The following is an 18,590-nucleotide window of genomic DNA, read 5'->3' on the forward strand; positions in this document are numbered from 1 at the left end:
AATAAAGTCAGCCATTGTTTCCACTGTTTCCCCATCTATTTGCCATGAAGTGATGGGACCAGATTCCATGATCTTCGTTTTCTGAATGTTGAGCTTTAAGCCAACTTTTTCACTCTCTTCTTTCACTTTCATCAAGAGGCTCTTTAGTTCCTCTTCACTTTCTGCCATAAGGGTGGTGTCATCTGCATATCTGAGGTTATTGATATTTTCCCTGGTAATCTTGATTCCAGCTTATTTTTCCTCCAGCCCAGTATTTCTCATGATGTACTCTGCATATAAGTTAAATAAGCAGGGTGACAATATACAGCCTTGTCGTACTCCTTTTCCTATTTGGAACTAGTCTGTTGTTCCATGTCTAGTTCTAACTGTTGCTTCCTGACCTGCATACAGATTTCTCAAGAGGCAGGTCATGTGGTCTAGTATTCCCATCTCTTTGAGAATTTTCCACAGTTTATTGTGATCCACACAGTCAAAGGCTTTGGCATAGTCAAGAAAGCAGAAATAGATGTTTTTATGGAACTCTCTTGCTTTTTCAATGATCCAGCAAATGTTGGCAGTTTGATCTCTGGTTCCCTTGACTTTTCTAAAGCCAGCTTAAACATCTGGAAATTCATGGTTCACATATTACTGAAGCCTGGCTTAGAGAATTTTGAGCATTATTTTACTAGCGTGTGAGATGAGTTGCTAGTAGTCCACACACTAGAATTGTGTGGTAGTTTGAGCAGTGTTTGGCATTGCCTTTCTTTGGGATTGGAATGAAAACTGACCTTTTCCAGTCCTGTGGCCACTGCTGAGTTTTCCAAATTTGCTGGCATATTGAGTGCAGCACTTTCACAGCATCATCTTTCAGGATTCAAAATAGCTCAACTGGAATTCCACCACCTCCATTAGTTTTGTTCATAGTGATGCTTCCTAAGGCCCACTTGACTTCACATTCCAGGATGTCTGGCTCTAGGTGAGTGATCACACTATTGTGATTATCCGGGTTGTGAAGATCTTTTTTGTACAGCTCTTCTGTGTATTCTTGGCAACTCTTCTTATATGACCTATCACCAGCAAATAAATAAATAAATAGTTAAAAAAAAAAAAAAACCCAGGCTCAAGGATAGATTCCTTGCGAGTTTTCCTAGGTGCATGGGGGCCAAATATGCAGGCTCAGAGTTGAGGGGTTGGAGGGCAACAAAAAATGGCAGGGTTGAGCGATGCTAGGATAGGTGGCACCCCCATTCAGCCTCAGTGGGTTTTCCCAGTGGCTGGACTAGAACACGAGGGCTGAGTGGACATCAGCTGATCTGAGATCTGGCTTGGGTGGGTGGTTTCTGGGATTCAGCTCTGACTCTCCCTCATTGCCTGCAGGTAGATCACTTCTCTGCAAGAGGGCAGGTAGCAGAGAGGGTTACCAGGGATATTATCATAAAGCATATAAGACCTGCTTAGGCATCAGAGGCCACTGCACCTGGAAAAGGACACTACAGTAAGTTCCCTACATATGAACGTTTAAGTTGAGAACTTTCAAAGATGCGAAAGTTCATTTCATCAATATCAGGCATGAATGGAATTGAGCTTGCCTTCCATCTCCTATTGCTGATGATCCTTCAGCTCTACCATCTCCCGCCTCTTCTCCCTCCTCCAGTCAGTAATTCTTCTTGCTTGTTCATTCAATGTGAGCTGTTGCACTATACTTTTCAAAGTACTGTACTGTAAGATTAAAAATATTTTATTATTTTATGTTTTTATTCCTTATGTATTAATTCTGTGAAAAGTATTATGGTCCAACTACAGTATAGTACTATATTGTTTATTGTGTTATTGGTTACCTAGGTTAACTTTGTTGGACTTATGAACAAATTTGACTTAGGAACGTACTCTCGGAACACAACTTGTTTGCTCATAGGGGACTTACTGTATCGAATTTTCAAATGGGCATCACAGTGGCAGTGGTCTGCTGGGCTGAGGGCTTAAAACATGAGCACTCCAGAGAAATCAAGGTAGTCAAGGATGAGAGATGAGTTCTCCTCTCCTCACAAACACATTAAAAATAAAACTACATGTAAAACAACTCTCACTGAAATCTACCTGAAAAACTAGCAGGACATCTCTTCCACAACCAAGCCTATGTATAAAGGTCCATGTGGAATCTGGTAGGCAGAGAGGAGAAGCACACCCCTGGTGAGAAACCCAGAAGAGGAGGGGATACTATTGGTGCTGAAATGCTCCCTTGGGAGTGAGGGGTTTGCACCCCATATTAGGTACCTACCCTAACCCAGAGTTTAACACTGGGGAGATTAGCTCTTTAGCCGATTTGAAAAGAACCTGTAAGAAACCCAGACACAACTCTTGAAGAGTACACATGTAGACTTGCTCACTCCTGGTCACAGCATGGAAACAGCAGATAGAAAACTGCCCAAGCCTCTGACAGACTTGCCATGATATCCCTGGTGCATCCTCCAGCCCATACCTGGCTCCTCCTTCAGCCCATCTTGATGCAGAACTGCTCTCCACTAGGGCAAGGCTACCATTGTCAATGAGAGGGAACAGAGTCAGCTTGGATCTCAGCCTTGCCTCTGACTAGGTCAGAGGTAGCCCTCACTGGGGCACATGGCCCTGCCCACATCTGGAAGGAGTGAAACTAGCTCTGGGGTGGAGACTGACATCACTGGCAGCAGTGAAATCAATGCATCCAGGCCTGATCCAGCCTCTAAAGTGAAAAAGTGAAGGTATACACACCAAATAAAAAAGTGAAACCAACATAGAAGTGCAGCCCCAAGCCCTCAGGCCCTGGCCATAGCCAAAACCAAGGCAGAGACCGCTGTCACAGCCAGGAGAAAAGCAGCTCCCTCAAGGCTCCTGCTCCAATGCCTTGGACCCTGACTTCACCCCTGACAGGCAATCATGGCCACTGATCATAGGAGAAGCCCAGCTCATACCTAGATTTGGTTATAGTGCACCACCCATCAAGGTAGTAGCTACCAGCAAATCCCAAGGAAAGATGAAGCCTGTGCTCACTCCAGACATGCAGACTGCATAGTGATGCTCCTGATCAAGGACATAGGGTAGATCACTGTTCCACCTAATTTCAAAGAGACAAGAAAAGTCAAAATGAGAAGACAGAAGAGTATGTTTCAATTACAAGGAAAGAAACTTTAAAAAACCTAATAGAGATAAAAAATTAACCTGATAAAGAGTTCAAAGTAATAATAAGAATGCCAACTGAACTAGGGAAAAGAATAGATGAACACAGTAAGAATTTTAATAAAGCACAAGAGCATAATAAAAAACAGAAATGACAAATACAATAGCTAAAATAAAAAATACACTAGAAAGTTAACAGCAGATTAGGTGATAAAGAACACATAAGTGATGCTCTTCTAGAATAAGAATAGAATAATGGAAACTGCCCATTCAGAAGAACAACAACAATAATAATAAAATATAAAATAAGATAGTTTAGGAATTTGCTCGTGGTTCATTGGTTAGGATATTGTGCTTCCACTGCATGGGTCATGGGTTCAGTCCCTGATCGGGAACTAAGATCCTACATGCCATGTGATGCAGCTAAAAATAATAATGATGATGATAGTTTAAGGAACCACTGGGACAACATCAAATGTACTAACATTTATGTTAGAAGGGTTTCAGAAGGTGAAGAGTGAGAAAAGGGATAAAAAAATGTATTTGATGAAACTATGGCTGAAAAATTCTTAAGCCTGAAGAAAAAAAAACAAAAGATTTCCAGGTACAGAAAACAAAGGATCCCCAAACAAGATGAATCCAAGAGATCCAAACCAAGACATCATAATTCAAATGGCAAAAGTTAAAGAGAATTTTAAAGGCAGCAAGAGAAAAACAGCCATATATAAGCCCACAAATCTATCATCTGATTTTCTGAAGAAACTTTGCAAACCAGAAGGGAGTGGTATAATAGCTGCTGCTGCTGCTGCTGCTAAGTTGCTTCAGTCGTGTCCGACTCTGTGCGACCCCATAGATGGCAGCCCACCAGGCTCCCCCGTCCCTGGGATTCTCCAGGCAAGAACACAGGAGTGGGTTGCCATTTCCTTCTCCAATGCATGAAAGTTAAAAGTTAAAGTGAAGTCTCTCAGTCATGTCTGACTCTTAGTAACCTCATGGACTGCAGCCTACCAGGCTCCTCCATCCGTGGGATTTTCCAGGCAAGAGTACTGGAGTGGTTTGCCATTGCTTTCTCCAAGTCCTAAAAAGGAAACACCTACAACCAAGAATACTCTGTCCAGCAAAGTTATTATTCACAAAGAAAGATGAACTTCTCAGACAAGCAAAAATTTAAAAAGTTTATCAACACTAAATTTTTCTTACAAGAAGTGTTTAAGAGTCTTCTTTATGTGAAAATTAAAAATCTCCAGCAAGAAATAAAAAGTTATAAGAAAGGAAAAATGTCACAGGTAAAGGCAAATACATTTTTAAAAAAACCTGTGACTCAACCACTTAAGTAAGCTAATATGAAGGCTTAAATACAAAATGTTGTAAAAATCAACTAAAACTACAACAACCTGTTAAGGGATAGATATGAAGTTGTAAAATATGACATAAAAACACAAAATGTAGGGGGAGGAGAATAAAAAATATAGATCTTTTAGAATGTGTTTAAACTTAAATGAATATTGGTTTAAATCAAGTAGATATAGATCAACATATAGAACTCCATGATAACCATAAAAAAAAAACTTTGATACACAGAAACTAGAGAGAAACGAATATAATCATAACACTAAAGAAAATCACCAAGCCACAGGGAAGAGACAAAAGGAAGAATAAAAGGAGAGAGAACTACAAAAACAACCAGAAAACAATTAACAATAAGCAACAAAATGGCAACAACCAGATATTTATCAATAATCACTTTAAATGTTAATGGACTAAATGACATAGAATGGCTCATTGGATTACAAATAAAACCACCAATCTATATGCTGCCTACAAGAGATTCACTTCAGAGATAAAGACAAACACAGACTGAAAAGGGAGAAGATGGTAAACAATTTTTCATGCAAGTGGAAATTACAGGAAAGCTGGGTTAGCAATACTTCTATCATATGAAATGGACTTTAAAAAAAGAATGGTTATATAATGATAAAGGGATCAATACAAGAAGAGTTCATAACATTCATAAACACATAATATAGAAGCACACAAGTTTACAACATAAATATTAAAAGATATAAAGGGAGAAATTGACAGTAATTCAATAATAGTACAGACCATTAATACCCCACTACATCAATGGACAGATTATCCAGACAGAAAAGCAATTAACACTGTTTTTAAATGACATATTAGTGGAGCTGGACTTAATAGTTATCTATAGGACACTCCCATCTATTTCCCATGAAGTGATGGGACCGGATGCCATGATCTTCGTTTTCTGAATGTTGAGCTTTAAGCCAACTTTTTCACTCTCCTCTTTCACTTTCATCAAGAGGCTTTTTAGCTCCTCTTCACTTTCTGCCATAAGGGTGGTGTCATCTGCATATCTGAGGTTATTGATATTTCTCCCCGCAATCTTGATTCCAGCTTGTGTTTCTTCCAGTCCAGCGTTTCTCAAGATGTACTCTGCATATAAGTTAAATACACAGGGTGACAATATACAGCCTTGACGTACTCCTTCATTTCATGGGAAATAGATGGGGAAACAGTGGAAACAGTGTCAGACTTTATTTTTGGGGGGCTCCAAAATCACTGCAGATAGTGACTCCTGCCATGAAATCAAAAGATGCTTACTCCTTGGAAGAAAAGTTATGATCAACCTATATAGCATATTCAAAAGCAGAGACATTACTTTGCCAACTAAGGTCTGTCTAGGCAATGGCACCCCACTCCAGTACTCTTGCCTGGAAAACCCCATGGATGGAGGAGCCTGGTAGGCTGTGGTCCATGGGGTCGTTGAGAGTTGGACATGACTCAGTGACTTCACTTTGACTTTTCACTTTCATGCATTGGAGAAGGAAATGGCAACCCACTGCAGTGTTCTTGCCTGGAGAATCCCAGGGATGGAAGAGCCTGGTGGGCTGCCATTTATGGGGTCGCACAGAGTCAGACACGACTGAAGTGACTTAGCAGCAGCAGCAGTAGTCAAGGCTATGGTTTTTCCTGTGGTCATGTATGGATGTGAGAGTTGGACTGTGAAGAAGGCTGAGCGCCGAAGAATTGATGCTTTTGAACTGTGGTGTTGGAGAAGACTCTTGGGAGTCCCTTGGACTGCAAGGAAGTCCAACCAGTCCACTCTGAAGGAGATCAGCCCTGGGATTTCTTTGGAAAGAATGATGCTAAAGCTGAAACTCCAGTACTTTGGACACCTCATGCGAAGAGTTGACTCATTGGAAAAGACTCTGAAGCTGGGAGGGATTGGGGGCAGGAGGAGAAGCGGACGACCGAGGATGAGATGGCTGGGTGGCATCACTGACTCGATGGACGTGAGTCTGAGTGAACTCCGGGAGTTGGTGATGGACAGGGAAGCCTGGTGTGCTGCGATTCATGGGGTCGCAAAGAGTCGGACACGACTGAGTGACTGAACTGAACTGAACTAATAGGACACTCCATCCAAGTTTACATGGAATATGCTTCAGGATAAATTACAAGATAGACAAAAGAAAAAACTAAAAACCTTAAAAAATGTAAGAGGATAGAAAATATATCAAACATCTTTTCTGACCACAACAGTATGAAACTAGAAGTAGATTATAGGAAGAAAAACAGGAAAAACACCAACTGTTGGGAACTAAACAAATTTTAGTAAAAAAAAAACAAGAAAAAAAAATGAGGGTCAATAAAGCAATCAAAAATAAAATCAGAAAATTCTTTGAGATGAATAAAATTGAAAACATAACAAGCTAAAATCTGTGGGATGAAGCAAAAGCAAGTCTAAGTGGAAAACTGATACTGATACAGGCCTACCTAAAGAAGCAAGAAAAATCTTAAATACATAACCTAACCTATTGTCTAAAGGAATTAGAGAAAGAAGAACAAAGGGCAAGGGAAATGGAAGGAATGAAATAATAAAGATTAGAATGGAAACAGAGACAACAGAAACAGAAAAGATCAATACAATCAAAACCTGTTTTTTTTTTAAGATAAAATTGACAAGACTTTAGCCAGGTTCATTAAGAAAAAAGAGAGGACCCAAATAGGAAACAATAAGACATAAAATGTGAAAAATTGCAACCAATGTCATAAAAATACAGTTATAAAGGAATACTACAAATAGTCATGTGCCAACAAATTGAACAACCTAGAAGCAATGGCTAAATTCCAAAAATATACAATCTTTTAATACTGAATCAAGATGAAATGGGCTATTTGAACAGACCAATTACTAGTATTGAAATTGAATCAGTAATAAAAAAATGAAAAAACCTAAGCAAATAAAAGTCAAGGCCTACTCAGCTCCACAGGGGAATTCTAGCAAATATATCAGCAAACCATTATGTATTCTTCCCAAACTATTCCAAAAAACTGAAGAGGATAGAATACTCCTAAATTCATTCTACAAGGCCACCACTACTTTGACACCAGAACCAAAGACACTACAAAAATACCACAAAAGAAAATTGTAGCCAATATCTCTGGCAAATGTAGATTCAAAATTCCTCAACCAATATTAGCAAACCAAATTCATCAGTATGCAAAAAGGATCATACACCATGATCAAGTGGGATTTATTCTAGGGATGTAAGGATGGTTCAATGTTCATAAATCAATCAATGTGACACACCACATTAACAAAACAAATGATAAAAATCAAATGATAATCTCAATAGATGCAGAAAAACCATTTGAAAAAGCTTATCATCCATTTATGATTGAAAAAAAAACTTTCAACAACATTAAATAGAGGGAACATATCTCAACATAAAAAAGGCCATTAATGACAAACCTACAGCTAACATCATATTCAATGGTGAAAAGTTGAAAACTTTTAATTTAAAGTTAGAAATAAGACAACAATCCCCACTCTTGCTGTTTCTATCTAATATAATAACAGTAGTTCAAGATACAACCATCATGCAAGATAAAGAAATGAAATTCATCCAAATTGAAAGGGAAGAAGTAAAATTGATACTATTTGCTAATGTTGTGATAATATATATAAAACGCTAACATCTCTGATCTCATGGACCATAACCTTGTTTAACTGCATGAAACTATGAGGTGAGCCATGCCATGTAGGGCCACCCAAAATGGATGGGTGGGTCATGGTAGAGAATTCTGACAAAACATGGTCCACTGGAGAAGGGAATGGCAAACCACTTCAGTGTTCTCGCCTTGAGAACCGCATGACATATGAAAAGGCAAAAAGATAGGACACTGAAAGACGAACAGGTCAGTAGGTGCCCAATATGCTACTGGAGATCAGTGGAGAAATAACTCCAGAAAGAATGAAGAGACAGAGCCAAAGCAAAAACAACACCCAGTTGTGGATGTGACTGGTGACGGAAGTAAAGTCCAATGCTATAAAGAGCAATATTGCATAGGAACCTGGAATGTTATGTCCATGAATGAAGGCAAATTGGAAGTGGTCCAACAGGAAATGGCAAGAGTAACATCAACATTTTAGGAATCACAAACTAGAATGGATTGGAATGGGTGAATTTAACTCAGATGACAATTATACCTACTACTATGGGCAAGAATCCCTTAGAAGACATGCAGTAGCCCTCATAGACAACAAAAAAGTCCGAAATGCAGTACTTGGATGCAATCTCAAAAATGACAGAATGATCTCTGTTTCCAAGGCAAACCATTCAATATCACAGTAATGCTGAAGAAGCTGAAACTGAACAGTCCTGTGAAGACCTACAAGACTTTCTAGGACTAACACCCAAAAAAGATGTCCTTTTTTTTTATAGGGGACTGGAATGAAAAAGTAGGATGTCAAGAAACACCTGGGGTAACAGGCAAATTTGGCCTTGGAATACAGAATGAAGCAGGGCAAAGGCTAATAGAGTTTTACCAAGAGAACGCACTGGTCATAGTAAACACCCTCTTCCAACAACACAAGAGAAGACTCTACATATGGACATCACCAGATGGTCAATACCAAAATCAAATTGATTATATCCTTTGCAGCCAAAGATGGAGAAGCTCTAAACAGTCAGCAAAGATAAGACTGGGAGCTGACTGTGGCTCAGATCATGAACTCCTTTTTACCAAATTCAGATTTAAATTGAAGAAAGTGGGGAAAACCACTAGACCATTCAGGTATGACTAAAATCAAATCCTTTACGATTATACAGTGGAAGTGAAATAGATGCAAGGGATTAGACATGATAGACAGAGTGCCTAAAGAACTATGGATGGAGGTTCATGACATTGTACAGGAGTCAGGGATCAAGACCATTCCCAAGAAAAAGAAATGAAAAGGCTAAATGATTGTCTGAGAAGGGCTTACAAAAGCTGTGAAAGAAGAGAAGTGAAAAGCAAAGGAGAAAAGGAAATATACACCCATCTGAATGCAGAGTTCCAAAGAATAGCAAGGAGAGATGAGAAAGCCTCAGTGATCAATGCAAAGAAACAGAGGAAAACAATAGAATGGGAAAGACTAGAGATGTGTTCAAGAAAAGTAGAGACACCAAGGGAACATTTCATGCAAAGATGGACTCAATCAAGGACAGAAATGGTATGGACCTAACAGAAGCAGAAGATATTAAAAAGAGGTGGCAAGAATACACAGAAGAACTGTACAAAAAAGATCTTCATGACCCAGATAATCATGATGGTATGATCACTCACCTAGAGCCAAACATCCTGGAATGTGAAGTCAAGTGGGCCTTAGGGAGCATCACTATGAACAAAGCTAGTGGAGGTGATGGAATTCCAGTGGAGCTATTTCAAATCCTGAAAGATGATGCTGTGAAAGTGCTGCACTCAATATGCCAGCAAATTTGGAAAACTCAGCAGTGGCCACAGGACTGGAAAAGGTCAGTTTACTCCAATTCCAAAGAAAGGCAATGCCAAAGAATGCTCAAACTATTGCACAATAGCACTCTTCTCCACACTAGCAAAGTAATGCTCAAAATTCTGCAAGCCAGGCTTTAGCAGTATATGTACTGTCAATTTCCAGATGTTCAAGCTGGATTTAGAAAAGGCAGAGGAGCCAGAGATCAAATTACCAACATCTGCTGGATCATCAAAAAAGCAAGAGAATTCCAGAAAAACATCTACTTCTGTTTTATTGACTATGCCAAAGCCTTTGACTGTATGGATCACAACAAACTGTGGAAAATTCTGACAGAGATGGGAATACCAGACCACCTGACCTGCCTCCTGAGAAATCTCTATGCAGGTCAGGAAGCAACAGTTAAAACTGGACATGGAACGTCATACTGGTTCCAAATCGGAAAAGGAGTATGTCAAGGCTGTATATTGTCATCCTGCTTATTTAACTTGTATGCAGAGTACATAATGAGAAATGCTGGACTGGATGAAGCTCAAGCTGGAATCAAGATTGCTGGGAGAAGTATCAATAACCTCAGATATGCAGATGATACCATCCTCATGGCAGTTCCTCGTGAAGAGGAACTAAAGAGCCTCTTGAAAGTGAAAGAGGAGAGTGAAAAAGATGGCTTAAAACTCAACATTCAGAAAATGAAGATCATGGCATCTGGTCCCATCACTTCATGGCAAATAGATGGGGAAATAGTAGAAAAAGTGACAGACTTTTTTTGGGGGGGGGGGGTGGCTCCAAAATCACTGCAAATATTCACTACAGGCCATGAAATTAAAATACGCTTACTCCTCAAAGGACATGTATGACTAACCTAGACAACATATTAAAAAGCAGAGACATTACTTTGCCAACAAAATTCTGTCTAGTCAAGGCTATGGTTTTTCCAGTAGCCATGTATGGATGTGAGAGTTGGACTATAAAGAAAGCTGAGCACTGAAGAATTGATGCTTTTGAACTGTGGTGTTGGAGAAGACTCTAGACAGTCCCTTGGACTGCAAGGAGATCCAACTAGTCCATCCTAAAGGAAATTGACTGAATCCTGAATATTCATTGGAAATAATGATGCTGAAGCTGAAACTCCAATACTTTGGCCACCTGATGTGAAGAACTGATTCATTTGAAAAGACCCTGATGCTGGGAAAGATTGAAGGTGGGAGAAGGGGATAACAGAGGATTAAATGGTTGGATGGCATCATCAACTCAATGGACATGAGCATGAGTAAACTCTGAGAGTTAGTGATGGACAGGGAGGCCTGCAGTGCTGCAGTCCATGGAGTCGCCAAGAGTTGGACATGACTGAGTGACTGAACTGAACTGAACATCTCCCCGCAAGAGCTATTAGAACTACTAAATGAAATTAAATTGAAGGATACCAGATTAAATACAAAAAAAACTGTTGTTTTTCTATATACCAGTAATGAACCTCAGGAAGAGAAGGGAAGAAAACAACTCCATTTACAATTGCATTGGAAAGATTAAAATACCTAGGAATAATCTTTACCAACAAGGTGAATGACCTATACTCTGAAAACTATAAGACATCAAGGAAGGAAACTGAAGATGATACCAAGAAATAGAAAGATATTCCATGATCTTGGATCAGAATAATTAATATTGTTAAAACTGACTTGCTATCCAAAGCAATCTATAGATTTAATGTTATCAAAGTATCCATGACAGTTTTCACAATAACTAGAAAAAAGCAATAATCCTAAAATTTGTATCAAAGCACAAAAGAGCTGGTATAACCAAATCAATTTTGAAAAAGAGGAACAGAGGTGGAGAAATCACCTTCCCTGATTTCAGACTGTACTATAAAGCTACATTAATCACAACAGTATAGTAACTGAAACAAAAGCAGACACATAGTTCAGTGGGAAAGAGTAGAGATCCCAGAAATAAACTCACAGCACATATGGTCAATTAGCCTGTAACAAAGGAGGCAAAATATGCAATGAGGAAAAGACAATTTCTACATTAAGTGGTGATGGGAAAACTGGGCAACTACGCATAACAGAATGAAATTCAAACATTATCTCATACCACATACAAAAATAATCTCCAAAAGAATTAAAGACCTAAATGTAAGACCAGAAACCATAAACTTCTAGAAGAAAACATAAGCAATATCCTCTTTGACATAAATCTTAACAATATTATTTTGGATCTATATCCTCAGATAAAGAAAACAAAAGAAAAAATAAACAAATGGGACTTAGGTAAAATTAAAAGCTTTTGCACAATGAAGAAAACCACTGACAAAATGAAAATATCTACTGAATGGGAGAATATATTTGCAAATGATGTCTGATAAAGGGTTAGTATCCAAAATATATAAAGGGTTTATACAATTCAATATCAAAAACAAAACAACCCAATCAACACATGGGCAGAAGGATGAATAGACAATATTCCAAAGAAGATACACAGATAGCAAACAAGCACACGAATACAGAGCACAAGCTCAACATCACTAATCATGAGGAAATGCAAATCAAACCCAAAATGAAACATCACCTCACACCTGTCAGGATGACTCTAAGCAGAAAGACAACAAATGACAAATGTGGTGAGGATGTGGAGAAAAGGGAACCCTAGTACACTGTTGGTGGAAATACAAATTGGTACAGCCACTATGGAAAACAGTATGGAGGTTCCTCAAAAAGCTAAAAATAGAACCACTATATGATTCCACAATTCTGTCTCTGGATATATATATCTGAAGAAACAAAAACACTAATTTGAAAAGATACATATACCCCAGTGTTTATAGCAGTGTTATTTAAATAGCCATGATACTCACGCAATCTAAGGTGCATCACTGACTCAATGGACATGAGTTTGGGTAAACTCTGGGAGTTGGTGATGGACAGGGAGGCCTGGCGTGCTACAGTCCATGGGGTGGCAAAGAGTCGGACACGACTGAGCAACTAAACTGAACTGAAGGTGCATCAACAGATGAATGGATAAAGAAGATGTAGTATATGTATACAGTAGAATGTCAACATAAATATGGCTTTGAGTGGGGGTCTACTACATGGCAGGCCCAATGCTGGTGAGGCCCAGGACACAGCCTGTCACAGACTTGCAGTCAAGCAATGCAATTGCATGTGATATCCTCTACAGCTATTCCACACACACACACACATGAAATAATGCCATCTGTAGCAACATGGATGGACCTGGAGTGTACCATGCTTAGTGAAGAAAGTCATACAGGGAAGGACAAATACTGAATGTTCTCACTTGTATGTGGAAATAAAAACTAAAACAAATGAACAAATGTAACAAGACGGAAACAGAGAACAACTTAATGGTTACCAGTGGGAAGAGGCATGGGGGGAAAAGCACGACAGGAGAAGAGGATTAAGAGGTACAAACTACTACGTATAAAGTAAATAAGATACAAAGAGATAAAGTACAGCACAGGGAACACAGCCGATATTTTATAATAACTTCAAATGAGCATAATCTGTTAAAAGATTGAATCACTCTGTTGTATACCTGAAATTAATATAATATTGTAGATCAGCTACACTTCCATTAAAAAGCAAAAAACTTGAGAGTTCCACTTCACCATAGTATGTGTTGGGGACTGAACCCCACTTCTGCCACGTGCTTTGCCAGAAAAGCTGCAACTGTCTGCTCTCTGATGCCCAGGGAGTCTCTGGGTCCTCCAGCCTTCATGTGCATAGTTCACACCTGCGGGTTGACTGCTCCATAGCTGGTGGGATTCAATTTTCTTTCCCCACAAAAGCTATGGATGTATAAAGAGAATAGCATGTTGGATACCAGCCATGTGCCAGGCTGGGAACATTGGGGCGAATACGACACAGTCCCTGCCTCCAAAAGCAGCCAGTCAGGATATGGAGATACAAAAGCCAATCAGTCCTCTCAAGATGGTCTTTTTCAATCTAAATACATATGACTACTAAGTGGGGGTCTAACGACATGGCAGGCCCAGTGCTGGGGGGTCCAGAACACAGGCTGTCACAGACTAGCAGACAAGCAATGTGATTGGATGTCATACACTCTACAGCTGCTGTGCACAAAAGCTACAGTGACAAGTTCGGGTTCCCAGGACAGAGGCATTGGACCCCAGCCCCCTTCTGGGCCTTATTTTCCCATTCATGGAAATAGAGTGGACTCAGACTGTTAGTTCTGAAGGCCTAGTACCCGTTTTCCAAAGCTCCCCAGGCCTTTTCTGCAGATGGCATTGATATATCCCAAAGCCTGCAGCAAGCTCTCCACCTGAAGCAGATGTTCTCAACAGTAAGCCACTAATGCCCAGTAAAAGCTTAATTGCACACTTTTTTTTTCCTACCACTGAATAAATAATCAAAATCAAGTTAACTCAACCTCACTGGCTGGTCTCTATTTTTCCCCTGTTCAAGGTTTTCTCTCCTCTAATTAGCTGTCTTTCATAATGTCATCTTAAGAGTTCAATAAAAGTGCATGGTGGGGGCAATGGGGATGGGCAGGGAAGCGGTGGTCCTCCACGCAGTCAGCTGCATACCACTGGCCAGCTGCTGCTGGGCCGCCAGGTCTGAGCTGAATGGCCACCAGGGGAGCCATCGCCAACGTGCGTCTCAGCCAGCAGTGTGGAACCTCACCTCACGTGAAGGAGCTGCCTTGGCAGGCAGGAGGCACAGAGCTGGTTGGAAGGGCCCCGGGAACAGGATGGGAGGTTTACAGGATGAAACAAGGTCACCTTGGGGAAGGGTCGCAAGAGGTGTGAGTCATGAGAGGCCCCTGCAAAGGCCAAACTCACTTCATTCCAAGGGAGGAATCAGAAGGATGGGCAGGGGCTGCAGTGAGCAGAGGAGTGGGCTTGGTAAGGGCTGGCTTCAGGAGGACCCAGTCCAGCATTCTTCCACCAGCACCCTTCCACCAACACCACCCCTGAGGGAAAGACAAGACACCTGTTCTTCACACTGCCACCTTCCCATCCCAACCTTGTGCCACTTTGGGAGAGGAGCGCGGCTCTGTCCCATGCTCAGTGTGAGTAGGGGTGATGGGGGGCCAGGTGTGGAATGAGGGGGGAGAGGAGCAGAAGCACATGAACCAAGGTTCATTTCCACACCAGTGGGGGCAGGATGGAAGGGACACATAAAGGATTGTCCTTCATTCTGCAATATTGTCTTTTTCTCAGTGCCAAAATGCCCTTGTGGAAATATTAGCTACAGTTAGTAATAGTCAATATTTTTAAAGTTTTATTTTATATTGGAGTATGTAAGAATTGCCTGAAATGCAGAGACCTGGGTTTGATCCCTGGGTTTGGAAGATCCCCTGCAGAAGGGAACGGCTACCCATTCCTGTATTCTTGCCTAGAGAATTCTATGGACAGAAGAACCTGGTGGGCTACAGTCCATGGGATTGAAGAGTCAGATGTGACTGATTAACTAACACTTACACTTTCATGGTTGATTTACAATGTTGTGTTAATTTCAAGTGCACACCATGGTTATTCACTTATGCATGTGCTGCTGCTGCTGCTAAGTCGCTTCAGTCATGTTTGACTCTGTGCGACCCCATAGACGGCAGCCCACCAGGCTCCCCCATGCCTGGGATTCTCCAGGCAAGAACACTGGAGTGGGCTGCCATTTCCTTCTCCAATGCATGAAAGTGAAAACTTAAAGTGAAGTCGCTCAGTCGTGTCTGACTCTTTGCGACCCCATAGACTGCAGCCTACCAGGCTCCTCTGTCCATGGGATTTGCCAGGCAAGAGTACTAGAGTGGGTTGCCATTTCCTTCTCCATTTATGTATATAAATATATCTAATTTTTTCAAATAAGGACCTGCTGTATAGCACAGGGAACTCTACTTAGTACTCTGTAATAAACTAAATCAGAAAAGAATGTGAAATAGTCAACTTTTTTTAAGCCCTAATTTGGCAAAATTAAAACTTGGAAATCCTTTTGATACACCCATTTTTCCCTGGCCCTCTCAATAAATACGAAGTCTGGGACCTCAATACCAGATGGAACTCCCCTTCGTATGAGGGTTTTGGCTCTGAGCGGTGGGTATGTCAACAGCAGAGTCATTCTGGGCTCAGGTATGAATGCAAACACCTGTCACAGTGGAGAAGCAGAGTATCTGTACCCAAGGAGGATGGGGCAGTAAAGGCCTGGAGGCTTCCTACGAGTGAAAGCTGGGCCCCTGGGAAGGCTCACCCACCTTTGTAATTCTCGTTTCACCCAGCCAGTGCTCTTTACCCGTGTCCTGTGCAGTGCAACAGAGCAAAACTCCATTCCCCTGATGACTTTATTCACCTCTCTGAAAATGCACTTTACCTCTGGTCAGCACGTATTGAATTTGGCTAATGATGGAGCCTTGGACTTCTGTATTTTACAGCTTGTCTCCTCCCAGATTGTGCCCTGGAGTTTCTGCTCATAATAGGAATTCTTGTCAACCCATCCCTGTCCTGTGTTCACCTGTGATTTGTTTTATCTCCTGAGATATCCAAGCCTTGCTCCTTTGGTTTCCTAGGACCCTGCAGCACCAGCTTCTCTCTCTCTCTCTCTCTCTCTCTCTCTCTCTCTCTCACACACACACACACACACACACACACACACCCATGTGCACACACACTCAGAGTCTGATCCAGGTCAGAGGATGGCTCTGCTCAGTGGTGTGGTTCCCTGGACTAAAGGCCAGCTCTGGAATCCAGCCATGAGGACCAAGCTCTACAGTCTCATTAAGAAGCCCATGGTTCTAATATTCCAAAAGAAGCTCATAATAGCTTCCGTAAAGTCAAATATGGCCTGCTGCTGCTGCTGCGGCTGCTAAGTCGCTTCAGCTGTGTCCGACTCTGTGCGACCCCATAGACGGCAGCCCATGAGGCTCCCCGTCCCTGGGAGTCTCCACGCCTAGGAGGAGCTAAATAATAAAAAATGATTTCTTGATGATTCAAAATTGCTTCTCTTTTTTACCTGTGTGAATGGAAATATACCCATATCGCCCTGCCTTCTGGCATCCTATACACAACTGCACACATCACTGTGACTGGGGATCATTTTTCCAGTGCTATGCTCTTCCTAGACGTTTTAGGGGGTGGTGAAGAGCACTCTTGATCCTCTAAAGGGATGACTGACAGGCTGCCCCATGGCTGGCCTTACCTGGGGAACCAGAGAAACCTGGAGGTGGGGTTACACAAGGAGATTCTTGCTTATGGTGAATAGAAATAAAGAGCAAACCCCAAAGTGTTGTGCAAAAAGAATATGAATTAAGAGCCTGGTAAACACAAGACTGTGTGGCAATGCAGGTGGGATTTGAGATGGACTCTGATGAGGAAGAACACTAGGAGAACTACTGAAGCAGGTAAGCAGCCAACCTAGGGATGCTCTGAGGCCAAGGGCCTGCAGCAGCTTTTTGAGATTTCCCACTCCACGCAACGTGGATGTGCTGAGTGCACGCAAAGGAGCAGAGTCATGGCCATGGCCTTGGGCACGGGGGCTTTCTTTTCTTTTTTTCCTTTTTTGCTCTTTTTCTTTTTCCAACCTTCAGCTAAAGTTGCCCACTGTTGTCTGAATATCTGTGGATGGCAGACTCCTTCACATAATGACCACCACCATCACTGTCATCATGCCTTCTACTAACTGATTGTGAATTGGGGATGAAAGAAAGAGGAACTTCTTAGGACTTGGAGTAAAATAGTAAGGACTGGGCTATGAAGGTGAACTTCAGAGCCTTTACAAGCTTAAGTGCCTGGGTTTTGGACACAGCCATTATGAGAGCAGCTTTCACCACTTGCACACCTGCAATTTTAACTCAAGCCCTTCTCACTTCCTAAGTCACCACCTGCAAAAACCATTTAAAATATGACTAACAGCAGCCATTTACTGCCCACTCACCATATATTAGGTGCACCTCCAGGCCCACTATACACACAACTTCATTTAACTCCTTTCAACAGCTGAATGATATCAGCTCAGTTCAGTTCAGCCACTCAGTTATGTCCGACACCTTGCGACCCCATGGACTGCAGCATGGCAGGCCGCCCTGTCCATCACAAACTCCTGGAGTTTACCCAAACTCGTGTCCATTGAGTCGGTGATGACATCCAACCATCTCATCCTCTGTCAGCCACCTCTCCTCCTGCCCTCAATCTTTCCCAGCATCAGGGTCTTTTCAAATCAGTCAGCTTTTCACATCAGGTGGTCAAAGTATTGGAGTTTCCGCTTCAACATCAGTCCTTCCAATGAACACCCAGGACTGATCTCCTTTAGAATGGACTGGTTGGATCTCCTTGCAGTCCAAGGGACTTTCAAGAGTCTTCTCCAACACCACAGTTCAAAAGCATCAATTCTTCGGCGCTCAGCTTTCTTTAAGTCCAACTCTCACATGCATACATGACTGGAAAAACAATAGCCTTGACTAGACGGACCTTTGTTGGCAAACTAATGTCTTTGCTTTTTAATATGCTGTTTAGGTTGGTTATAAATTTCCTTCCAAGGAGTAAGTGTCTTTTAATATCATAGCTGCAGTCACCATCTGCAGTGATTTGGGAGACCCCCCAAAATAAAGTCTGACACTGTTTCCACTGTTTCCCCATCTATTTCCCATGAAGTGATGGGACTAGATATCATGATCTTAGTGTTCTGAATGTGGA

The sequence above is a fragment of the Budorcas taxicolor genome, chromosome 2, assembly GCF_023091745.1.
Source record: "Budorcas taxicolor isolate Tak-1 chromosome 2, Takin1.1, whole genome shotgun sequence".
Taxonomy (NCBI): Eukaryota; Metazoa; Chordata; class Mammalia; order Artiodactyla; family Bovidae; genus Budorcas; species Budorcas taxicolor.